The sequence below is a fragment of the Ambystoma mexicanum genome, chromosome 2q (assembly GCF_040938575.1).
Source record: "Ambystoma mexicanum isolate Mex_15411 chromosome 2q, UKY_AmexF1_1, whole genome shotgun sequence".
Taxonomy (NCBI): domain Eukaryota; kingdom Metazoa; phylum Chordata; class Amphibia; order Caudata; family Ambystomatidae; genus Ambystoma; species Ambystoma mexicanum.
This window is the reverse complement of record NC_090924.1, coordinates 231,494,809-231,521,735: the sequence shown is the minus strand read 5'-3', so window position 1 is coordinate 231,521,735 and position 26,927 is coordinate 231,494,809. Positions and strand designations below refer to the sequence as shown.

At 45.8% G+C, this 26,927-nt stretch overlaps 1 protein-coding gene across 1 annotated transcript in view; it reads right to left on the bottom strand.

Moving 5' to 3' along the window:
* Positions 1-8,028, bottom strand: part of IL21R (interleukin 21 receptor) — a 325,610-nt gene extending 317,582 nt beyond the window's left edge. Inside the window, exon 1 of the mRNA XM_069647188.1 lies at positions 7,785-8,028. The gene's annotated coding sequence lies outside the window, so the exon portion shown is untranslated. The remainder of the gene's footprint in view (positions 1-7,784) is intronic.
* Positions 8,029-26,927: the final 18,899 nt, after the last annotated feature.

The following is a 26,927-nucleotide window of genomic DNA, read 5'->3' as shown; positions in this document are numbered from 1 at the left end:
CATCTCCCACCCCAAAGTGCTTGCACACACTCTTCCACGGCCCAACCACCTGCCGTGACCACCTCACGCCCCTTGCAGTCCTAGCGCACCCCCACTGTACAGCTGTTCACTCTTCTCAGCATTTCCCCCCCAGTCCCACTGTCTTTGTACCTTCTGCACCACCTTCACCACCTTCTCCTCACACTATCTCTCTCGACTTGCTCCCACCACGTCCTGAGCCACTATCACATCCTAGATCCAGCCTGCCAACACATGCCACTCTTGAACTGGGTAAAGTGACCTCAACAACAATCCTTAGCAGGTACACTTCCCAACCTATCTGCTCAACCCTCTGCTACGGCTTATTTAGCCCACCTGTATGCACCTCCACAGCGAATTGTGAGCCTCTAGCCTTAGCTGAAACTACATTTTTGTTCTCCCCTAGCCTAATCATTTATGCATACTAATGCATCCTCAACTTAAATGACTCTGCCTATTCTATCAGCCTCTTGCCCTAGTTGAACCTGATTATTTCTGCATACCTAGCAAAAGTTGAAGCTGTTTATTCAGGTATACCTAGCCTAAATCATATCTCCATATCTGCATATTTGCGTATACTCAGCTAAGATGAACCTGCCTATTCTGTCAGCCTCTAGCCTAGTTGAACCTGATTATTTGTGCATACCTACCAAACAGTTGAAGCTGTTTATTTGTGTATACCTAGCCTAAATTATATCTGCATATCTCTGTATACTCAGCTAAAATGAACCTGCCTATTCTGTCAGCCTCTAGCCCTAGTTGAACTTGATTATTTGTGCATACCTACCAAAGCTGTAGCTGTTTATTCGTGTATACCTAGCCTAAATCATATCTGCATATCTGCGTATACTCAGCTAAGATGAACCTGCCCATTCTGTCAGCCTCTAGCCCTAGTTGAACCTGATTATTTGTGCATACCTACCAAAGTTGAAGCTGTTTATTCGTGTATACCTAGCCTAAATTATATCTGCACAGATGAACCTGTCTATCTTTCAGCCTCTAGCCCTAGGTGAACCTGATTATTTGTGCATACCTACCAAAGTTGTAGCTGTTTATTCGTGTATACCTAGCCTAAATCATATCTGCACATTTGTGTATACTCAGCTAAGATGAACCTGCCCATTCTGTCAGCCTCTAGCCCTAGTTGGACCTGATTATTTGTGCATACCTACCAAAGTTGAAGCTGTTTATTCGTGTATACCTAGCCTAAATCATATCTGCATATCTGCATATCTGTGTATACTCAGCTCAGATGAACCTGCCTATTCTGTCAGCCTCTAGCCCTAGTTGAACCTGATTATTTGTGCATACCTACCAAAGCTGTAGCTGGTTATTCGTGTATACCTAGCCTAAATTATATCTGCATATCTGTGTATACTCAGCTAAAATGAACCTGCCTATTCTGTCAGCCTCTAGCCCTAGTTGAACCTGATTATTTGTGCATATCTACCAAAGCTGTAGCTGTTTATTCGTGTATACCTAGCTTAAATCATATCTGCATATCTGTGTATACTCAGCTAAGATGAACCTGCCTATTCTGTCAGCCTCTAGCCCTAGTTGAACCTGATTATTTGTGCATACCTACCAAAGCTGTAGCTGTTTATTCGTGTATACCTAGCCAAAGCCGAGTGTGCCTAAGTATGAGCCTCTAGCCTAAGATGCATCTACTTATTTGTACGGACCTAGCTAAAGTGTCATCTGCCCACTTTGTCAGCCCCCAGCCACAGCTGATCCCGATTATTTGTACACACCTGTGAAAATCGATTCTGCTAATTTGGGGCCTTGCCTAAGCTGATCCCACCTATTTGTAGGTACCCAGCCTCAATCGAATCTGCCTATCATAGGCCCACTAACTAGACTACACCACAGCCAGATCATGCTCACCTGGCTCACTATTATCATGTTCCCATACTGTGTCATGCAGGATAATGTACCTTGCAGTGGTAACAATTACATGGCCTTCAATAATGGCTTAGCCAAACTTGGATGTCCGAGACACTCCCCTCTCCCCTCTCCCCTGCCCCACACCCTTCCTGCCCACTGTGGCACCATACCCACCCAGCCATGGCCATAACCACACTACCTGTGACAGTGACTATCTAATCGACATCCCAGCCATGCCCATCCTTGACAGAACTCTGTGTCACCCTAGACCCAGTGGCCCATGTTGGACAAGAGGCGCTAATACCAATATTAAGCCCAACCATACCAATCCCAATACCAAGCCCTCCTCTACCAAGCCTCCAGGAAACACTATTACTATCAACCCTATCCTTACAGCCCAGAACAGTAGATTAGGTACCAGACTCCCCTCTAGGATCAGTAAGCTCTCAGCCAAACCCAATACTAAAACTATTAATGGGGACATAGCCTTTAACAAGCCAAAATCACCCCCCCCCCTTAAAGGAGCTCTACTAAATGTCAGGTCCCTTGCTGCCCACCCCACTGAAATTGCTGACATCATCCTAACTAACGATATTGACTTCTTCGCCATTACTGAAACTTGGCTACATGAGGCATCGGGACCTTACTTAACCCTAGCCATTCCTGATAAATTTTCCATCCTCAGAGCTGACAGACCTAATGCTCGAGGAGGAGGTGTAGCTATCATTTTTAAATCCTCGCTAGACTTCAGATCAATCACACCCTCTCCACTAAAATCATGCAAGCACCTCACAATCAAATGGCAAACTTCTCCCAAAAATACGATCTCTATTCACTTAATATACAGACCGCCAGGACCTCCTGAAGCCTTCGAGGAAGACATCTCCTCGCTAATAGCTGAGAATTCCAAGCCATCAGCACAAATCATCATCCTGGGAGATTTCAACCTGGGATACAATGAACCCAATGACGCTCCAGCCTCTTCCTTAGCCAACATTCTAACTGAGCATGGCTTCCTACAACTCTGCTCTGAATCCACTCATCAAAGAGGCATAATCATTGACTGGGTAGCGGCTCTCAACTGCGATATTATACGTAAAGCCCCCCTGCCCCTCGCTTGGACTGACCACTATCTCATCCCATTAGACATTAACATCAATAACCTAGATCATAAAAATGGCCCTACTGCACCAGCCTGTCTGACCAGGAACAAACGCAACATCACTGCTGAAACCATAATACCGTTGGCCCTCCCCATTCTTAACGCACTACCAGACACTGCCGACCTTAACCTACTAATCAACACCTTCAACGACTCCATGGCCACGGCCATTGATAGCATCGCCCCACTGAAACTGCGCAAAGGAAAACCTAGAGCACATCTGAACTCTTGGTACACCTCTGAACTCAAAATAGTGAGAAAAAAGAAAGCCAAGTTAGAAATACTATGGAAAACGGTACCTCCTGCTGAAAATAAAACCAATCTTATGAACATATCTTCCCTATACAAAAAGGAGATAATTCGTACCAAGAATGAGGCCTATAATGTTAGGATGAATCAGGCAGGATCATGCACCAAAGAGCTATTTAAGATACTAAAGGAATTAGAAAATCCTATTCTACCCTTAGATACGTGCACGAAAGACAAACCCTGGTGCACCAATATCCAGAACGCCCTTGCCAATAAAATCACAGGGCTCCAAATAAAAATAGAGGATAAACGACAACAACTTACTAGTAATAAGCTTACTAACCCTAGCTCACCACAGCCTTTCGACCCCAACCTAGGCTTTACCTTCAAAAAGGTAACCATACCAGAAGTGCATAAAATCATAGCATCTCTAAAACCATCCAATTGTAAAGGGAACAGCTGCCCTGCCCAGATTATAAAAGACGCAGCCAGCGATCTATCCCCCTTCATCACCAAACTAATTAACTTGTCATTCTCTTCTAACTCAGTCCCTAGCAACCTGAAACAATCATGGGTTCTCCCACTTTTAAAAAAACAATCCTTAGACCCCGCCATACCCACTAATTACAGACCCATCACCAAGGTCCCATTCCTGCTAAAAAATCCTTGACAGAGTTGCCTAACTGCAAATCCAGGACTACCTGGAGTCAAACCAACTGTTAGGAATACGTCAATTTGGCTTTAGACCTCAACATGGAACTGAAACGGCCCTTGTTGACCTCAAAAGTCAGATTGATGAAATCAAAGACAAAGGTGACGCTGCTATTCTACTCCTTTTAGACCTCTCTGCGGCCTTCGACTTGGTCGATCACAAAATCCTTTGTAACCATCTTTCATCCACAGCTCACTTCTCCTCCCCAGCGGTCATGTGGATACAATACTTTTTGGCTAACAGAACCATGAGGGTTTTCTCACCAATAGCGGCAGCGGACCCGATCCCCATCACATGTGGTGTGCCTCAAGGCTGCTGTGTCTCGCCCACTTTGTACAATATATTTACAAAGCCACTTTTTGACAAACTGGATCATCTGGGTGTCACCTACACCAATTATGTGGATGACACCCAGATACTCCTCACCCTCTCAGGCATCTACACTGCCGACTACGTCCGGATCAATTAAATCTTTTCCATCATTCAGGCATGGATGGCCATACACTGCCTCTGCCTGAATGATGAGAAAATGGAGCTTCTCCTCGTCGGTTCACCCAATAACCTGGCAAAACTCAGCCCCAACTACAAGAGTATCATCATCGATGGCAACACCATTCCCATTGTTAAAAGTTTGAAAATCCTTGGCTTCTATCTTGACACCAATACTAACCTATCCAGACAAACCAACACGATTGTCTCAGCAACCGCCTACACGGGTAAAATGATTAGGGCCAGCAGACCTTTCCTATCCCATCTTCTGTTTCTCCCCAAAATGACCCCGACGGTTGGTTCATTGTATTTATTATTATTTTTCATTTTTTAATTATCCCATCCGTCTATTTCCACCATAATCGATTTTCAATAATAGATCCCAGGTTCTTTCAGCATAATATACAGGCTTTTTTTGGAAGCACTGTGTCCATTTCATGATGGCAGCCGTGTAGATACACAGCCGGCGCCTCACTGACGAAAAGATCCCGTCGTAGGTTGGGTCACATGACCGCATTTACAAACGTAAGCGTTCAGGTAATTAAGACCGAGTGGTCTAACACTGCCGACCGTATGCCTAATTGCAGCACCCTGTCCATTCCAAGATGGCAGCCGTGTAGATACACAGCTGGCGCCTCACTGACGAACAGATCCCGTCCTCGGCTGGGTCACATGACCGCATTTACAAACGTAAGCGTTCGTGTAATGAAGACCGTACAGTCTAACAACGTTGACCGCACACCTAACTGGAGTTCCATTGTGCACGGCGTGAATGTACGGACACGAGCCGCTCTGAAGTGTCGCTGCACCACCAAGTAAGTGCATCGACACTCATAAGAGCGTCCACCCCTTTGTTTGGCTAAAAATTTCTGATACTAAACACGGTCCCACACGTGTTTTTTCTTGTGTCGCCCATTAGGCTCTGGTGTCACTCTACAATTGGTTTTTGGAGACCACACAAAAGTCGTAGTCTGCGTCCTGCCTGGAGATCAGCAGCAGCCGCTGCACCAGGCTGGTTCCATAATATGTTTCCAATGTAATTCTGGTTCGTAATAAATACCCATTCTTTAATTATACCGGAATAATTGAAGACTGTGATATGTCTTCCTTTTGCAGCCACACTCAAGAAGTGACATGGTCTGAAAATAATGGCTCATTCAAGAGATGCCGCGCTAAGTAGCGACTATTCCTATGACCAATTAAGAGCCATAATAGCTATGTGGCACTTGCCTGTATATCTGTTAAATTGCAAGCAGCCTATATATAAAATTATGGTTTATATATATATATATATATATATATATATATATATATATATATATATATATATATATATATATATATATATATAGAGTTCAGTTTTTGTAGAAATTAACTAGTGCTGTACTATCGAGATAGCGAAATCATGTCAAATAAATAGCATGATGCCCACCTAATTAGACTGAAAGGAGTAACAATTCAATCTAGCAACAAAACAAAAGGGGCACACAACAATGTGTCAAGTGGTAGTCTCTTTATGCAGAATAAAAAAATGAGACGTTCAGTTTTTGTAGAAATTAACTAGTGCTGTACTATCGAGATAGCGAAATCACATCAAATAAATAGCATGATGCCCACCTAATTAGACTGAAAGGAGTAACAAATGATCTTAACCACGTTTGTATGCAGTGAAATATTTTCGACAAAAATGAAAGGCTCAGATCCTTTTGTTTCAGTGTACATTGACACATATATCTCTGTTTTATAGATATTGTGAGACAATCCACAACACAACTTGTGCTATTCTTGATCCTCTAATCAGAGGGTTAATGTGTCCTGAGGAAAGCCTTACATACACGACTAACCAGTATAAGAACAAGGAAAAGTCGGTTTGTCAAATAATCGCTGAGGCTGGAAACAGATTTACTCATGTCGACACAACTGAACTGGGGGCTTTGAATCAAAGCAAACATAAATGAGCTAATCAAAAGTCACTCATGTGCTACTAACATCACCTATAATACAAAGTATCATGTGAATGAATGCCAAGACTAAAATTGTTGACTAATTGTCTCTTTTTATTTTTGATCTTTTTATATGTTGTTGAGATTTGCAAATGTGACCAAATGGTCTGTTTTATGACCGAGTTGAACAAAATAAATAGATGAGATGTTTTTGTTAAAATTGAGACTCCCATCTCTTTATATTTGTTAAAAGATTGATGGTGTGCCTGCACACACATATGGTTTGAGATTCCTCTTTGTCTCCTCCGGTGTGGACAGCTAAAGGTAGCTAGTTGTCATCCTCCTAGTTTATACTCTCTGTATTCAGTCCTCCGCCAACAAGCCCCTATTTACAAAAAAGAGGACACATGTTGTAGCAGTTTGCTCACTGTTTCGTTCACAGACCTTTCCTATCCTCCAACAGCTGCCTCACGCTGGCCAGGGCTCTTATATAGTCTAAATTGGACTACTGTAACAGTCTATACCTAGGTGCTAACCAATCGATAATCAACAAATTACAGGTACTCCAGAACAATGCGCTACGCGCAGCCTTAAACATCCCCAGGCGAGAGCATATCTCCACCATAAGAAAATCGTGCAACTGGCTCTCCATACAAGATAAAATCGACCTAAAAACCATCTGTCTCACCTACAAAGCCTTAAACCATCTAGCTCCACCCTACCACACCAACAAATTCATCATGAAATCTGCTAACAGAATCACTAGCTCCTCCAATACCTTATGCCTAAAAGTGCCCAGATTCACATTGAAAAGAGTTGGAGGATCTAGATTCACGGTCCTTGCCTCCCAACTTTGGAACACCCTACCACCCAACATTAAAACTATCGAGTCCTTTCAGCCTTTTAGGAAACAGGTTATTATCTGGTTACTGGACAAAAACTAGTTCTCTCCATCTATTCTTCCTTATTTCTGACAATACTGCCCACACCCTATTATGTTTTTACCTGTAAACTGTATCTTTGTATATATGTATCTTTGTATAAATGCATAATGCATACTGTATATCTTGCACCTTGTAACCATTTCCCTAAGCGCCCATTTACCTCCGGGTCAGGAGCGCTATACAAATAAATAAACAAACAAACAAACAAACATTACATTTTATTATTGCATTCACACCATCATGAATCATACTAGAGAGGAACACTGCACAAGCAGAAGTTTGCAGGAAGACCAACAGTCAATGAAGCAAATAAAGCAATTAATCCTTCAATTTGAAATGTAAAAAAAAAAAAATGTAAATGAAAAGAAACGCTGCAACATTACCTGATACATTGCTCTCATTTGTCCATGTTCTTCTGTGCAGAGTGAACCAATGTTCCTTGCTGTGTACCTCACTGCTGATATTTATAAAATGTAAGCAGCAAAGTGTCACAGTGAGTCTTTTTCAGTGAGACATGACTGAAAACGTTCGCCAGGCTGAAGCACGGCGAGGACAGACCGTGTGGTCTCCCATTGTTGTAAGCGGAGAGGGGAGATGTACCAATGGTTTTGCTGTTAGACTTCCTGTGCAGAAAGATCAAAGGATGTGGTTGTGCGTTCCCTATCGATTAGTCACGCACAGCGCCACCTCATAGCGAGCGTTCTGGGCTGGTGAGAATTTGGTGGGAGAGCCGCATAACTCTTAAAGTGAGTGGTTGAGCTTGCAAAATGTCATGTGTGTGGGAGGTGAAGGTTGAGCTCACCCAGCCTGACACGTGAGCGCAACTCGTTCAGGGAAAACATCTAGAACCACAATTAATCAAGTGCATGTTCCCCATCACAAAACTAACAGCTGGTACCCTAAAAATCACCACATTTTGATTAACCAGTTGGTGTACTTTGCATTATGTGTGGAGGTCTATGGTTTACACATGCAGTTAGTCATTCTGGCCCTCAATATGAGTTTGAAAGTAATGGTAAAAGCAAAACTCTTTCAAATACTGCCTCTTTTTTCTACTGGCTGAATATTATAATAGGTCATATGGTATGTACTGCAGGCAACACATACTGCTTGAATTAAAATGAGAAACGCGTATTGGATTTCCCGTACTTTTTACTTCAATGCCAACAATGGCAGTAAACATTGTCCTCTAGAAGGTGTAAAAAAAGCGGTTTTCCATAATCTGACGGGTGGAGGAAGGGTGCATGAGCACACCTTCACGTTAAGAGACACAGGGCCTCATCACGAGTTGGGCGGTAGCCCTTAAATCCAGCGGTAACAGTATTAGCGCTGCCAATACTGCTCTGCCGGATCATGACTGTAATCCAGCTGGCGCCATTACAGTCAGCTCTATTACAGCCGGCTCTAATAGCGCCGGCTGTAATAGTGCCGACAACAAACAGTGCTATCATAGACCTATCGTAAGTACAGTACATGCGCTAATAGCACAAAGTAGCTATGATGCATGGCATGGCCCAGTCCACATTAAGTGCAGTCCTGGGCCAGGTGCTGGATGCACTGTTGCGCCACGTGAACCAACATATGGCATTGCCCACCACCCAGGCACAGGTGAAGGAACTGAAGGCTCAATTCTATGCGATAGCACAAGTGTCCAACCTGATTGCAGCCCTAGACTGCACATATGTTGCACTGGATCCACACTGGGACCATGAGGCAGCGTACCGGAATAGGAAACATTTTCATTCATTGAATGTCCAGATGACCTATAGCCCAGAACTCACCATCAGCCACTGCTGCGCACGCTACCCTGGACCCACCCATGACTCCATGGTGCTGTGCAACAGCACACTGCTGGCCTACATGGAGAGGCACAGAGGACAACGCACATGGATAGTGGGTGAGTACAAACCCTGTCAGAAATGCATGCCAAAGCACAAGAAATGAAGGGGGGCATACCCACAGTAAGCCTTGCATGCCACCATGAGCCAGAGTCAGCACCATCACAGCACCAGTATCATGTACAGTTGGCACACACGGACACGGCCACCACACCTGGACCCACACAAGGTGACGGCCATACACTGTTCAAAACACCATAGCACATGGGACCACGACAACCACAATGCACATTGTCTGTGCAGCATTACACCCCGACACCCAAGAGCTGCTCCAACCAGGGCACCAGACAGAAATGCAAAGTGAAAGGAATCCACTCACCATCCCCAAAACCACTGTAGATGATCATGAGCATACCCGGACATGAACATCCCAGAGAGAGTGACCCATGACTGCACATTTACATGGATGCCAACCAAAACAAAAACTGGGGCCATGTTGCTAAATCGCCACCATCCCCAGCACACATACCCCCCTCCCTCACCAACACCTGAGCACACATACTCCCCTCCCCCACCAATTCCCCAGCACACATACCCCCTCCACCACCAACTCCCCAGCACACATACCCTCCACCCCAGCAACTCCCCAGCACACATACCCCACTACCCCACAAACTCCCCAGCACACATACCCCTCTCTCCCAACAACTCCCCAGAACACATACCCCCTCCCCCCACCAACTCCCCAGCACACATACCCCCCTCCACCCACACAATGCCAATGGGTCCATGTACCTGGCCCTCAGGCCAACTGCAGCTGCTGGCAGAGAAGATTGTTCAACTCATGCATCTGTTCTGCATGTGCAGATTGCCCCTCGCACAATTGCGGAGACTCGCTGGCCAAACCCATGAGGGCCACAGTGCATGCCTCCACGTCCTTATGTGTGTGTGCATTGTCATGCGCCATGGATTTGGTCGCCACCCTAATAGCACTGCTGATGGCCTTGATGTGGTGGTTGTGTGCGCTGGCCTTGCTCTTGATCCTCATCTGCCGTGCCTCTATCACATCCAGCCGTGCCATGACGGTGCTGGCAGGACCTGTTCCTGTGTCCCGTGTGGGGCTGCTGTTCTGGGCAGTGCTGCATGGTGTTGCAGGGCTGCTGTGCAGGCCAGGGCGGCGAGGTGTTGTGGAGCAGCTCTGCCGGGCAGTGCTGCACAGTGTTGTGGGGCTGCTGTCACTGGAGGTGCTGGGCTGTCTGGTGGGGATGCCGTGGATGGAGGGGCTGGCAGCAGATGGCCCATATGATGGTGTGTCCTCATCCACCACTGGTGTGCATGCACAGCGGCGGCATGCACAGACCTGTGGACTGTGACTGTGTGTCTCCCCATAGTTAGGGGTCCTTTCGGGTGTTGGGGAGAAGTTGGAACCCCACCGGGCTTCTGGGGGTCCCAGCTATGGGAGGCCCCAACACCTCCCATTTTGGCCAAAGAAATGCAACAGAGTTCCAAGCAAGCAGCATCATGTTCCAAAGTGCGTTTATTTCTGGGCAGCAAAAAAAAAACACAGAGGGCTGACATCACAAAATTGGACCAGCTCCCAGAAACCTATCTCATCCTGAGATTGGCTGCTAAGTGATAGGTGACCTATAGTACCTTTATAGGAAGCCTGATCATTGGACATTTGGACCTTGGTGTCAGTGGGCTGGCTTACCTGCTCCTCCCCCATTACCTAATTCTAAAATTGTTGCATTGTGAATTTGTTCCCATTAGTTTTAGCTGACCAGGCTTTTTGCCCCTGGGCCCTCAGTGTTCATTGGCCAGAGCTGAGCCATTCTTGTTAAAATTATGTTTCAAATGATTTGTGGGTCTTGCGAAAATGTCTTTCGTTCCCAGAGAAAAAACACTGGGCCCTGGGTGTTCTGCTCTGACTTACTCGTATTTGTGAAGAAGTAAAAATGCTTGTCTGCCAGAGTTCACTGTCATTCAAAGAAAGGAATCTTATCTTACTGTAAGGCCTTGAGCTGCTCCTGGATTTGCGAGTTGCATTGCTGAAGTCAGCACCAATCCCCACTGCAGCTGGTGTTCAGTGAGACAAGTGTACTTGGCTATAATTTTCCTGAAACATGACTTTACACTGTGCCATTTGATTAGGTTGATTCATATGAACATCTGCAAGCCTTTAAACAGGAATTCTTGTGTTTTGTAGATTCTGGTATTGCTGCATTGAGGCTAATGTAGCATGTAGGTTGCAGTGTTGGTGAAGTGGGTGTCTTTCAGCATATTTGTCACCCATGGGCGCACTGGAGCCTGGTGCAAATGATGAGTGCGCTCCTTATTCTTCCTGCTGTTCTGTCTGTTGATGTGCCTGGGGTGAGTGGGCAGGAGTTTGATCTCGATATTCCCTCTTCAGTCTCCCCTCTGGTCGGCTTGTCGACCACACCACCAAGCAACATTCACCTTCTTCCGGTCAGCATTTCTTTGTCAATTCTCTGATGTGTCCATATTTGTTCGCATGATTGTGAAGGACCAGTACATGTAGGAGTATTCTCCTTCTGCGTTCCACCACACTCACTTCCTTTCGTACTTCCTCCGATCACAGGGAGTGTCCACCTTTATTACTGCTGGAACAATGTCGTGCAGCGCTATCTTCTCCCTTAGTCCGGCTCTTCCTTTCACCATGTCTTTTATTTGCATTCCGATCGCTTCTTCTGCTGTTCGCTGACATCATGCAATGGATCTTGATCTTGCACAATGACACTGCGCTCAGTACTAGTGCTTCAGTTATAATCTTCAATCCACCAGCCAGTCATGATGGCATCCATAACCATGGAAACGCTAGCAGTTCTTGTCTTTCTCTGTTCACATGTGTTTTCTGCTGAACAGTCTTTTGTGTGCTGGTACTTCATCCAATGTTGCTTCTGTCTCACTCGAGAAGTAGTTGCCCCCCTTTTCACTCCTATGTCTGTTTGTCTTCTTCCGTTGTTTGGGTTTTTGGTGCTTTGTTCAGTCATCGCTTCTTCCTTCGGTTGTTTTCCATCTTGCTGAAGTCGTCAGACCTCACATGTTCCTTGGGCACCACCAACAAGGACATGCTGATGTGCACCAACAAACAGTCTCCTCCCCAATTCAGTGGCAGTTTCTCTTGAGATTTAGATCCATATGCTCAATAGTAGTCTATAAGCACTGCTGTTCCTGCTTTCATCTCCCTACTTGTCTCAACCTTCTTCCATCCAGCATGTTCGTCCACTTCTTTTCACTGTTGTCCTGGTAACATAAGGCTGGTGCCTTCAGAGTATAGGTCCTTTTTCATCTCCACCCAAGTCACCATTTTCACACTCTTGTCCCACTCTGTCTTATCATATTTTTCTTTTTTTTGCTCTCTTATTATTTTATTTTTTTCTTGCTGCTTGCTCATTGGTGTATTTGCTAGTTTCTTCTCTCTCTGGCCCCTTTGCTACATACAGTTGTTCTTCAATGAATGAGCTGCCAGTAGTTGTTCATCATGGGTAGTGTCTTGATGTATTCTTCTTTCATAGGGGATTGCCTCTTTTTACATCAATCTCAATGTTGCTGTCTTCCCTTGCAATCTTCTTCACGTTTGGAACACTTTGAGATACATCGGTGTCGTGCTTTGCTGTTGGTATTTCTGTTGCAATCAATTCTCTCAAGCATAGACGATTAAAGAGCAGCCAGGACAGCTCTCCCCAGTGGTGTCCCTAACCATTCTGTACATGTGTGCATGTTGTTAGTTACTTCTGCTATGTGTGTGAGGTGTATGTTTTACTCCCTTCGTGACTCCAGTTACACTGTGCTTACCTCTCCTTACTTTGTCAGCAGTCTTTTCCTCGCCCTCTGACACCGCAGGTCTTCCTGCTTGGGTTAGAGAATGTTGGTAGTGGGCACAGCGGTAATGCTCACTCTTACATATCATTTTTAAATGACCACCCCTCATTGTTCCGTTGATCATTAACAGTCCCATCATGAGGATAAGAGTCCTTATTGGCTTGCCCATAACCACTTACGCTGATGGGTCCTTGCAGCTGATGAGATGATAAAGTTGCCCGCCTGGAAATCACAAGAAATGCATTAATACGTTAGTACTTGTTAGTAACCTCAAGCTCCGTAAACTAAACAATCACTGAGGGCAAAAATTAAACCCCCCCCCGGACATTTCTTGTTGAGGGTTTCTCAATGTGGGTCAGACAGTATATGCACTGTATTCAAGTTGGGGAAAAGTTTGGGCTCTGTATTCAATGGAAGCAAGGAAATATACTTCAGGGAAACATGCTCTAAGGGTCTGGGTTTTCTGATAGAGTGGGCAAATTAAGTGGGAAAGGCTTCAGAATGGTTGAATGAGTAGGCCTCAGGGTGATTAATGGGAGGTAACATCAAGGACATTTCCTGCACAATTCTAACAAAACACATACACAACAACCTGCATGTGCGAGGAAAAGAGAGAGACAACAAAATAGTGTTACAGCTGTCGGGTGCACAAAATATCATTTGAAGCCCATTTCAGCATGCTATGCACACTGGGGTGTTGGTCACTATTCTAGCTGCTTGTGTGCGTTGGACCATAGGATGGCCAGGTTTCCCTAACTCGAGAGTGTTCGTGTTGTCTTGTAGTTCATGAAAATCTGTTGCGTTGGCCCTGTTGATTGTTGCTCCCTTGTTGCCAGGGTGGCCACAGCTTTGTAGGGCTTGACCCCTTACACATCTAACAAAGTCTGTCAGGAGGGCAAAATGTCCCACTCTAGTCCCTAGCCATTTGAATTTAGTTGTCTGTTGTCTTCAGGCCTGCATTGGGTCCTTTGTATCTGGCGAGAAATGAAAAAGAAGCGCTTGACACCTGAGAATTGACATATTCTTCAATTTCTTGACCTAACCTCTCTGCACTACTCTTACACTATTCAGTGTCCTAGTGGGAGGAGCTAAGGGTACATTTATGTACCATCCTGGCACCACCTAGTGGGCGTTCAATGGCGGTCGAACCGTAACTTGTTGCACAATTCGAAATTTACCTGGAAAATGGGTAGACAACCACTGTCTTGTAGCTGTATCCTTAACACATTTGGATCATCTGCACTTAATTTAGGTGAAGATACTCATGACACACTTGGATCATATACACACAATTTAGGTGGTAGTGTACAAATGGGCCTTTGAGTCTTTGTATTTACTGTACTTTACTTTAAGCTATTTATAGTGCGCGCCTTTGTTCCGGGGGCATTAGGCACTGACAAGCTAAACAGGGAAACATCAGGGTGGTAAATCTGTCATATAGGATGGCTGTGTCTCTAAATTAAGAGGATCATGTTCCTTAATTAAGAGAATCACAGGGTTTTTAGATCGTTCTTCTATGGCTCCTCTCACAACTTCTCAGGGCGTGCACCGCAGTGAACTGCAGGCACTTTAAGATGGTACTAATGAAATTTGATACCAAGTATTCGCTACCTGTCCCCCCCTCTTTTTATCTCTTTTTTCTTTTTGTTTTTGTTCTCTATCAATCCCAACCATCACAAATTACTCCCATGCACTGTATCCCACTTGTTAAAGCCTACTCTGTTAATTACTCATTTAAGTTTAGCATTGTATTACTCCACTACTTTCATTACTGTTGCAGTTAAACAATATATTTCTCCCCTCATTATCTACTTCCAAATTTTAATACCACCATTATTCTCCAATGCATGCAGCAATAACCTCTTTCCCTATGTGTGTTGGCTAATGCATTTGTGCCAGTGCCATTTGTGCCAGTGCTGTGTTTAAAAGCGCTAGTGGCATTACTACTTGCACTGTGTTATTTTGTCGCCAAAGGGTGTCTGTTGGGAACATGGATCAACCACCCCTTACCCAAAGTTCTCTCCTCCCGGGGTGCAGCTCCCCGCAATTCCATGATGTGTGTCTCTTGTGTATTGTTGTACCCCACTTACATCACCATGTTCCTCACTCCTCTCAGGGCAATGTGTCTCTCCTTCAGTTTTCTGCGCTGTGTTCTAGTGCCAGTGTGAGAGCAACTCATTTTGCTGTGTGTGTTTAATAATTAGTTGGCAATCATACGCCCCTAACCTTCTCACTTGTCCTGCCTTCCCTCAGTCTCACTGCAGCATTTCTTAACCTCTTGAGCAGACTGGATATGACCATTTTATTCACAGACAAAGCCATAACGTGTTCAACACAAAGCATACACATGCTGAAAGTAAGGAAGATTGTTTAGGCATAGTGGGGGTGCACGGTACAGAGGGGGTGCGTAAAAATAGTGCATTGCAAGAGACTAAATTCAGCTACACTCTGAACTAGAACACAGCGCAGAAAACTGAAGGAGAGACCTCCTTCAGTTTTCTGCGCTGTGTTCTTTTGCCAGTGTGAGAGCAACTCATTTTGCTGTGTGTGTTTAATAATTAGTTGGCAATCATACGCCCCTAACCTTCTCACATGTCCTGCCTTCCCTCAGTCTCACTGCAGCATTTCTTAACCTCTTGACCCCATCAGTCTGATCGATAGTTAGTGAACCGTCATTGAAAGGCACGCCTCCCCCCTCAAGTGCACCTTTCTCCTCCTTGTGTGTCTCATTGAATTGCTCTGTGTTATTTGTGTATGCATGAGCCCAGTCTCCTTGCTGAAAGATGTGCGCTCAGAGTGTAGCTGAATGTAGTCTCTTGCAATGCACTATTTTTACGCACCCCCTCTGTACCGTGCACCCCCGCTATGCCTAAACAATCTTCCTTACTTTCAGCATGTGTATGCTTTGTGTCGAACACGTTATGGCTTTGTCTGTGAATAAAATGGTCATATCCAGTCTGCTCATGATGTCACAAATGTCCCTTACCTAATGGATGGCGTAGTCACCCCACTGTCACCCAGAAAGGAAAATGTTTTGTTACCTATCACCACCTCTATGCAATTGTCCTCTGCAGGATTGAGTGTGCATGAATGTGTGTGGCAGAGTGAGACATATCAAGTTTGTCTGGGGCTGTCCTATTAAGAGTATAATGTCAATCCATTTCCTTTGAAAGGGTTGTTCACCACCAAGATGACCCCTCCCAGTCATCTAACCGGTACTGTTGCTATTGTGTCAGTGTTCTGTATGGGTGCTGACTGCTGTGCAGTGCCCCTGGGTTGTGATGCTTGTAAGTCTTGGGGTAGTGGTGCTGTCATTTGTTGTGTCTGTGTCTGTACTTGTAGTGGTGACAGTGCCTGTGTTGGTGCTTGTGGTGTCTGCTGAAATGATCCCTGTATCTGTCCTTGCTGCTGCTGGCACTGGGCATAATAATTTCCCTGTGCCTCTGCATACTATTGTTGTTCCTTATTCCCCCCCCCCCCATTTTGCTTTGCTCCCCCAAAATGACAGGTTCTTGAAACATGTCCTAAATGCCTGCAGATCCAGCACTGTAGTGACTCCCTCCCTTGTCCTGAAACACCCCCTGGAATGTTTCCTGCATTCTGTGGTCCCTGCTGTCCATAGGCCCGAAATCCTCCCTGATTGTGGTGCATCTGTGGTCCAAACTCACGCTCTGCTTGGAGTTCCCTCCTTCTTTGAACCCTTGCTGGGGCCCACCATGCCCCATGTATCCTCCCCTCATGGGCGGTGCGTATTGCGGTTGTTGCTGATACTGCTATTGTGATGCTGGTGCGTGTGAATTGGGGCTGGTTTTAACTGCCCCTTCCATTGCATACTTTAATCATTTATTTTGTACCAACTTGTCCTCATCTGCCTTTCTCTGCCTCTGCCGTTTGTTTAACCGTCTTCTCTTGCCACAATCTACAATACAGTCACTTCTAGCATGTTATACTGCTGCCTCCCTTCCATAACCCCATGCATGCTGCACCACCCCCTTCTGCGCCTCTATCATGTTTGGATGTGATGTCTTGTTCAGTCCTTCTCTCCTCCTCCCATCTCTTCCTTTCCCATTCCAGTGCAACCCACTCACTGACCACTTTTACGGCTAGTTCAACCTCCTGCTTTTGTACCCATTCCCTTGCCATCTATCCCTTCTCCACGCTCTTTTCCCATGAGCTCCCTCTCTTCCTTCCTCATCCATTTCCTGTCTTCCCTTTTCAGTTCCTCCATTCTTTTCCTGTCTCTCTCCTCGCACTGCACTTTCATTTCCCGGTCCCTCTTCCTTCTCTCGTCTCCCACCATTTGCTCTGCCCAGTCAAGCTTTTTGCGCTCCTTCTCCCCACTCTCTATTGCTGTGGTTACTCCTTGCACCTCCCCCGTTATCTTTCCTTTAATTTTGAAAAAAACAATACTTGTGCTGCTATTTATTCCTCTGTACATGTGCCTTCAAATCTGCTTTCATGCACTGCAGCCCTCCCTTGCTCGCTCCTGTGCTGCTAGTGGGTTGTTCTGCACCTTACTGTTTGTTCTCTTTAGTGTATTGTGATTGTGTGTGTGTGTGTGTGGTGTTTAAATGTCCTTCTGCTGTTTTCAGTTCTCTCATGCAATTCATTCCTTTCTTACCATCTGTGTCCTCAAATATTACACTCCTGGAGGTGCAGAAGGGTGAGACCCCTCTTCCCTCTGCTCGTGCAGGTTCAGCATCTGCTGACGCCTCGCCACTTTCCTTTCCTTCATGCGCCCTAGTTCAACTGTAGCCAGGTGCTTTTCAGCCTCTTTCCCGTGTAAGTGCTGTGTGTGTGTGTGAGTAGTAATTGCTGCACGCCTCTGGTGAAGCCGCCTATGAGCAGCCAAGGTCTTATTTATTTGCCTTCAGTATTTTTTAATCATTGCACACTATGTTTTACTAATTTATCTTGGCATGGAAGCTTTGTGCTACATAACAGTTGAAGGGGAGTCATTTCTCCACTAGCCCTAAATGCATTATGCTTTTACCTCACCTCAAGTTGAGAATTTCAATAATCTGCTGTTTAGGGAGCAAAAGTTAGCAGATAATGTAACATTTCCTTTCTTTTTTTTTCTCTTAAATTTCTATGAGCCTTCTTGGCTCTGCACCTTAGCCAGTGCACTCCACGTGCAGTCCATCTTCACCAAACCATTGCCTTCTCTGGCACCCCCCACAATCTTGCGCATGTGCCTTCCACACACCGACTCTGGGTCACCTCTCCTGCCTCTCCAAATCCACACCACTAGCTCCTCACCATCAGAAATCAGTATCCTATGCATCAATCTAAAGGTGACGTCACCAAACTGAAAACACAGTACAAATGAACAGACAAGTGTGCATACACATAACAACAACCCATTGCTTCCAACCCCACACAAAACCCCACAAAAATCCCAAAATAAAACCCCACAATCCCACAGCTCTCTTCCCACTCACCAGGGTGGAGTATTCTCTTTATTCCCTTGTGTTTGTTTTAAACTGCACCCGTGGTGTTGCCTCACGAATGATACGCCTCTCTCCAGGAGACTTAATCAGTCAAACACCTTCCGCAATCTAGGATAGCTCCAGCTAACCAATCACTACGGGAATACATCATCCATGATCCAGACTACAACGGTATACCTCTATTTACATACTTCTGCAGTCCAAGCCGGTCAAGTCTATAGTCCTAGTTGTTCACCAGAACATTTACCTCGAAGTCTGAACACTCCCTACACACAAAAGCTCCAGTCCCTATCCAAACCATACACTTAACAGTCCTACAACATACTGAATTAACAATACTTCCTAATACTTAAACATTTGCCCATTGTTACCCCCACACAATCACATCCTCCCCTCAAAGCCCATGTTGCTGGTTGCTTGAACTTGTACTTACATTTCCTATGCTGCACTGGCACTTGCTCTGCTACCGGACCCCCCATCAAGGCGCTTCACCGGACCCCTTCTTCTGCAGGGCTCTCACCTGCCCTTAAGCGGGGTCTTTCCAAGTGGCCACCGATGCATTTACCCGGTTACGCGTTTTCCGGTGGTCTTCAGGTGCAGGCGAGGGTCCCACAGCTTCTTTGGGTCAGCGGCAGGGAGGGCAGTTCAATGCAGAGCTTGTGCAGGCAGTGCCCATCCACCAAGGGTCTTACAATGAGCAATGAGCCTCATAGAGGGCACCAACTTGGGGAGAAGTTGGACCCCCACCAGGGCTTCTGGGGGTCCCAGTTATGGGAGGCCCCAACACCTCCCATTTTGCCCAAAGAAATGCAGCAGAGTTCCAAGCAAGCAGCAACATGTTCCAAACTGTGTTTATTTCTTGGCAGCAAAAAAAAATGGGCTTTGTGCACAGCGAAAATCCAGACACCGTCTCCCCCACTGCAAGCCTGCTTTGTAACACACTGCAGGCGGCTGACATCACAAAATTGGACCAGCTCCCAGAAACCTATTTCATCCTGAGATTGGATGCTAAGTGATAGGTGACCTATAGTGCCCTTATAGGAAGCCTGATCAATGGACATTTGGACCTTGGTGTCAGTGGGCTGGCTAAACTGCTTCTACCCCATTACCAAATTCTAAAATGGTTGCATTGTGAACTTGTTCCCATTAGTTTTAGCTGAACAGGCTTTTCGCCCCTGAGACCTCAGTGTTCATTAGTCAGAGCTGAGCTATTCTTGTTATGTTTCAAATGATTTGTGGGTTTTGCGAAAATGTATTTTGTTCCCAGAGAAAAAACACTGGGCTGTCGGGGGGAAATTCTCCCGGGGCCGGCTGGGCCGTCCGCGGACCTCCGGGCAGGGAGGCCCCAACTCCTCCCGCGTATCCCAAAAATGAGTATGAGGCACATGCAAGAAGCAAGGTGATTCTGCTGTTTATTAAACAAACGGCAGGGATGGGTCAAGGATCGTACGCGTCCGTCCTGACACACTCTCTCAATTCGTGGGGCTCGCAGGCCCTTTTTACTTTAGTATGACGCGCTACTTGCGTCACCTGGGAAAGTTAGCAAAAAACCTATCGCCACTCTGGATTGGTTCCTCGAGTGGTAGGGTTAGTATAGCATACGTATAGAGAACGCTGTTAGTGGTTGAGGGTCAGTCAGGTGGTATACTTGGGTTGTCCCTTCAATTAGATACATGAACATTGTTACATGAAGACCCCTGAGGATTGGCTAATGTTAATGGCGTCAGTGATAAGAGCCCCATGTTCTGATTGGCCCACTCGCGAGCCCCCCAGTCTGGGACCATCGCTGTTCCCAGCTCGCGGTGCACCTGTCATTTGCAACAATGTATAACTATGGGTATGTGCAGACAATGCGAGGATTTGTTCATATGCTGGAGGGCAGACTACTCCCACTGCCGCAGATGTCCATTGAGTCGCTTAATTGTTGCTGCCTGTGTCTCAAAACGTGGGATCCAGGCGCCTCCCTCCTCCTGGGCCTGGCATCCTGTCAGGTTCGGCTTGGTCACGTGAGGAGAGACCGTGGTTGAGGCAGAATTCTGCACATTTAATATTGCATCTTCCACTGTGTGCCTGGCTTAGTTTGCAGGTGTGGCCTTGGCTTCGGCTTGTGGCATGCGAGTTTGCAACATTGTGCCCTTGACTGTCTGTTCTCGCCGGGCTCATTCTGCAGGGTCAGCAATTGTACTCTTGCTCGTTCAATGTTCATGGAGGCTCTTGCTTGCGGCTTACTTGGGCCTGGTGCATAGGTGGGGATGTTTGATGTACAGCGCTTTAGGTTATGGTATCATATTGCTTTATCCCCAGTATCATGTCTTCGTTATATTTCTCATTGCAATGCATGGGGTAGGAGAAGCGTCAGCAAGCATTTTAGATGAGTTCGTTGTGCGTCTTGCGTTTCTGCATTTTGAAAAAGCTATGTGAAAAATAATAAAGATGCGCGTCAGTGGGTGTGCCCATCACCTACGTCATAGCACTGAATATGTTCTTCGTGTGGATTGGTGTGGGAGTGTCCAGTGTGCATGTTTGCACGGGTGTGCTGACCGTTGGCTAGGTCGTCATGGCATCTCTAACGATGTGTTCATTTACTGTTGAATGGTTCAGTCGAGTTCATCCATGCCGCAGGCGTCGGCATGAGCAGGGCAGGCTGGTGGGCAGGCTGGTGGACACACCCGCATGTTCCTGTACCAGGGTATTTGGTCGTCTGGTAGATAGGCAAACTCCTCTCGTGGCGGGTGTCTGGGCCGCGATCCTCTAGGGCAGGGGCGCGAGGGGATCGGTGGGAGCCTTTTGTTCCATTCTCCCACTTCAGTCCCCCCTCTGGTCGACTGTCGACCACAAACATATCCTTTTCCTTATCTCCTCTTACTCTCCATATTTTAGTTACTCCTCCCAAATGTCCATAGTGGTTGACATGGTCTTCAAATGACCAGTACATATATACACAAGTTCCTCCAGGTGTGCAGTATACCCATTTCCCTATGTAGCTCCTTGGGTTTCTTGGGTTTTCGAGCTTCACAGATGGTGGGTCCAGGTGGTTGGTGATGATCTGTTTGCGCAGTTTTTCTCTCTCTTTTATTATTGTGCCTGCGTGCTGGCCATCATCTGCCAGCATCAAGGGGTGCATACCAACCATTTCAATCATTTCGTCTGTGGTGCGTGCCTTCCGGGCCTTCCAAAATCTTATTATGATCAGTACAGCTCCAGCCAGTATTATGCATCCAACTATAATCTTCAGTCCGTCCGACAGCCAAGATGGCATCCATGACCATAACAGCAAAAACCAGCTGTCATCCTTCTTCACTCCTTTACTTTCATTCATCATTTTGGAGTGCATCTGGGCCAGTTGTGATACTGCTTCCGTCAGTGTACCATTGTCAGCATCGTTAGCAGGAATGAATGTGCAGCATGATTGTCCTATCTTTGCGCAAACTCCTCCTTCCATTGCTGTAAGGAGATCCAATACATATCTGTTCTGTAGTGCTACCATCCTCACTGCTCGCAGTTCCTCTTTTATTGCGTTGAATCCATTTACTGTAGAATTAATTGTCATCATTAGCTCCCATCTAGTTATCTGGAGCCATTTTGCGTTTGCGTAAGCTTGTAGTCCCGGATGTATTATTGACGAGAAGAACATTGCTGCTCTGCTGAATAGTCTGTGTTCTGGTGGAATTGACGTGAGTGCTGTTTCCGACCTTCCCCATAGGTAATTTCCTGTCAGAGGTTCTCCTTGTCTTTTCTTTCTATTCAGGACATTGTTGTTGTTGTTGTCTTCGTTCTCTGGCCCCTTCTGAGGTTTTACAGATCTCTTCTTCCTCTTGTTTCCTTCATCCATTTTAGGGAAGTTCGCCATGTTCACATGTTTCTGGGGCACCACTAGTGATGGTACATTAACGTGTACCATTGTGCATATACCGTTCCACAGAGGGGGCAGTGTGTGGTATGTCTTGTCTCCGCAGGCCCAGTAATGGTCCATTAGTACTGCTGTTCCTGCTACCCCCTCAGGTAACTCCATCACGCTTGCACAGTTGGTGTTGTATCCCACGTCCACTTCTCCTCTATGTTGGTAGCATACATTAGGTGCAGACAGCGGCAGTATGGTTATTGGGTCTTCATCCTTCTCTATCCACGTTAGCATGGGTACGTACTTGACCCAAATCGTCCAACATCTGTTATTGTGTTCATTAATAGTTGTAATATTTTCTCTTGTTACCATGTTGCTGCCAATCACTCCTATGTCCCATTTGTTGTCCATGTACACCTTCCCGGTTATTGTTACCAGTGGTCTTTCCCAACATCCTTGTTTACCAGGAACTTCAGTGGCGTACCAGTCACATGGTAGGTATTGTAGTGTTACTTTCTTTGTTTCTCCCTTTTCAGGGCCACTTGTCATGTATCTGAATGCTTCAGCATGCAAACTGCTCTTGAGGTAATTCAAATAAGTCTTGAGGAAGTTGTTTTCGTATGGATATGTGTCTCGCGTTTTCCACACCAAGTTCACCACCGTCCCTTGAAATCTCCCTTTCGTTTGGAACAGTGCCAAGTATATTATACATCGTGCTGTCTTTTCATCTATTTCCGTGGCAACGAATGTTCGAGAAGCGCTCATGGCGTATGGGATCAATGAGCAGATGTAGCAGCTGTCTTCTGTTGTCTGCTTACCTATTTGGGTCATGTGTTGGTACCACATGTTGTTCGAGACGTGTGCTGAATCTGTTATGTAGTTGTCAATACCTTTTTCATCTGAGTATGTGCTGCGTTTAACTCTATTTCCCTTATGTGGGATCTTGCTAGTACCACCTGACGTGACACCTGTTGCAGCCGTGGGTGGGGGCATATTAGGTTTGTGTACAGCCAAAATATTGATAGCATAACTATTCTGCCATACAAAGGCAGCCAAAAACCCGGTGATCATCAAAATTCCTATCATCTTTATTACAGAGGCTAGTCTCACCGGCATTTTGCTCTTACCTTGCTGCAGTCCGGCAGCTTATTCTTGCGACGTTAAAGTTGCCCGCCTGAAAATTCTCAATAGGCTTGTTATTAGTGTTAGTTGTTGTTTTCAAGCTCTCCCTACCAAGTTGTCGTTCAGTGCCCAGGCGAAGAGCTGTTCCCACGCCAATCTAAGCGATCTGTCTCTTAGGGCAGGCAAGTGTTGGTGAAGATGGGGCATTGATTGTTCTATTGCCAAGATAAATGCTGTGTAGTAGACACGTACCCTCCTTCTTCTCAGGTACTTTGGCCTTTTTATGTGATAGACAAATTGGTGTGATAGCTCTTCAGGGTAGTTATCGTCTGAGGGTAGCATCTACTCCTGGGCAATGAACTTTGTTAGTTATCTGTTTTCTTAGCAACACAATAATACGCGGTACCTGCATGTGCGAGAAAGAAAAAAGAGAACATTCAAGTGTTTACATGTGTATATGTGCAAGACAATGTCCTTCAATTGGGTGGTTACTGTAGTGGGTAGGGGGTCGATGGGCAGAGGGTTTGGGCTCAGCTGGCGGAAGTCTCTTTACTCTTTGATCGTGTGACCATGGGGTGGGCGGTATAGGAATTACCAGTTTCAGTAGTTGTCTCTGGGGAATCTGGGGGGTGGCAGGGTATGGAGACACTTAGGTCGTCAGCTGTGGTAGAAGTCTCTTCCTCCGTGGGTGACGCTGTCATTGTTCTTCCAATGGCCCTGTCGGTGACGCTAGGGCGGGTCTGGAGTTTGCAGATCTTTACGTCGTGTAGGTGATTCCAAGCACGCTTGTCCTGCAACTTTACTGCTCTCGTAGATACCTCCTCTACAAGGTGGGGATCAGTGAAGCGTGGGCTGTTCCACTTTCTATTGAAATTGCGGAGTAGCACGTGGTCACCTTTAGCAATTCTGCACAGTTTTTCTTTTTCCGGTCCTTGGTCCTCGTCTTCTTGCTGGTAACTCTTAGACCCGCCCCGCGTGCGCTCGAGCTGTTGAGACACAAACACCACACTAGTAACCAGAGAAGACACATATTGGTACATTTCACTGCCAAGAACAGTTGCAGTGTTTTCATAGTCTGTGAATGCCCTTGATGTTGGCGTTAGAGGAAGGCGCATTTGTCGTCCGGTCACCACCTCATGAGGAGTGAGGTGGTGATCGGAGCCTGGTCTATTCCTCAGCTCAAATAGAGCTAGCGGAAGGCAATACAACCAACTCTTCTTTGTTGTTTGCTGTATCTTTGCAATTGCCTCCTTTAGTAGGCCATTCAGGCGTTCGCATATACCGTTGGCCTGTGGGTGATATGCACATGCAAATTTATGCTTGATATTCAGTAAGGATGTGATGTGCTGGAACATTTCATTAGCGAAATGCGGGCCATTATCCGACCGCAGTACCTCGCACACTCCCCCCCCTGGGGAAAACCTCCCTCACTAGAAATTTAGCTGCTCTAAATGCATCTGGATGTGAGCAGGGTCCTGCCTCAATCCACCTGGAGAATGGGCATACTACTACAATCATATACCTATTTTCTTGACATACGTTGATCATATCAACATAGTCAATATGGATGTGCAGGAAGGGTCCCTCTGGCTGGGGTATAGTACCTTTTATCACTTTCAGCATGTGACCGGCCGTAAACTGTTGACATGTGAGACAATTGCTGATAAAATTTGTCACATGGGAATTTAACTCGGGACAGAACCAAACTTCCCTAATTCGTGCTGCAATAACTTCCTTGCCTGTGTGGGCTGGGTGGTGGAGTTGGCTCAGGGCGGTGTTCAATAGTGCCAATGGCATTACCATCTTTCCAGTGTTACCCTGGCGCCATAGTGCGTCAGTTGGTGACATTGTACATCCTCTTTTTACCCATATTTCTTTTTCTGCCATTGGTGCAGCCGCTTGTAACTCCATTATCTGTGTGGCTGGGAGATGGGTGACCCTTCTCATATCAACATCTCTTTAGCTATCCCCCTACCTCTCCCTCTCTCTGACTCTGGGGGGTTCCATATCTCACCAAAATATGTGACATACTTCGCATGTGCGTCTGCTGCTGCATTTCCTCGTGAGATATGATCTTCTCCATTAGTGTGTGCAGTACATTTGACCAAAGCTAATTCTTGGGGGTCATTTATTACTTCAATTAATTCAGCTAATAAGAGAGCATGTTGCACTGGGGTGCCGTCAGCTCTCCTAAACCCTCTTCTCCTCCATTTGGACAATCCTGAGTGGACCGTAGATGTGACATATGAGCTGTCAGAATATATAGTTACTCTTTTGTCAAAGCTTTCCTTCAACGCCAAGATCAGTGCAACCAATTCTGCTGCTTGAGCAGAGTAATGTTGTGGTAATTGCATGCATTTCACCGCCACATACACCGATTCCTCTGTCATTTTTACCACTGCTGCCCCAGTTCTCCTTATCCCATCACGTTGGTCTATTGTTGATGACCCATCAATGAACAAGAGCTCTCCTCCATTTAGCGCGTCCTCTTCAACTTTTCTACTGCATGAGTACATTTCGGTAGTCTGCGTACAATCATGTGCATAGTCGCCTTCCGCTATAAACCTTGCAGGATTAACTGTACTGCATCTAACAATTGATAATTCTGGTCTAGATAAGATGATCTCATAACCTGACGCCCTCTGTGTGGTTAGTGTGGACTTAGGCTTGTTCAATATTGCAAATAGTGCATGTTCCACAAATAGTGTGGTTGGGCACCCCATTGTGATTGATGATGCTTTCTCTACCGCAAAGGCAGCTGCGGCGAGACCTTGTTCGCAAGGGTAATGTCCTAACATCACAGGATCCAAGTGACCACTGTAAAATGCTACTGGTTTGTAACCCATGCTTGTTTTTTGAGCCAACACTGCTTTCATTACTGCTGAGTCGCAATGTGAAAATATAAAAAATTGTCGTTCATAATCTGGGGTGGCCAGTACCGGAGCAGTTGATATTGCATCTTTCAGTTCATCAAAGGCCTCTTTCATTTCCATTGTCCACCCCAATTTTTTCTCCCCTTTGTTAGCTTCTTTTAATGCCTCAAGTAGGGGTCCTATGTATGAGCTGTAATCAAATACCCATGCTATGCAGTAGTTGCACAGTCCCAGGAACTGCTGCCGTTCCCTCACTGTTTGAGGCAACGGCGTTTTTGATATGGCCGGTGCTCTTTGTGGTGCAATCTTTCTTCCGTATTGGGATATGAGCTGACCAATGTATAGTACCTGTTCCTGACAGTACTGTAACTTTTCTTTGTCTACCTTGTAACCCTTTTCAGCATCTTTAATGAGTCCTCTCTGCATCTTTTTTCGCTTGTGCTGCAAATTATTATGTCATCAACATACTGTAACACTGTGCTTTCCACTTCAATGTTACCCAAGTCCATCTGTATTACTCTGTTGAAAATTGAGGGTGACTCGCAGTACCCTTGTGGCA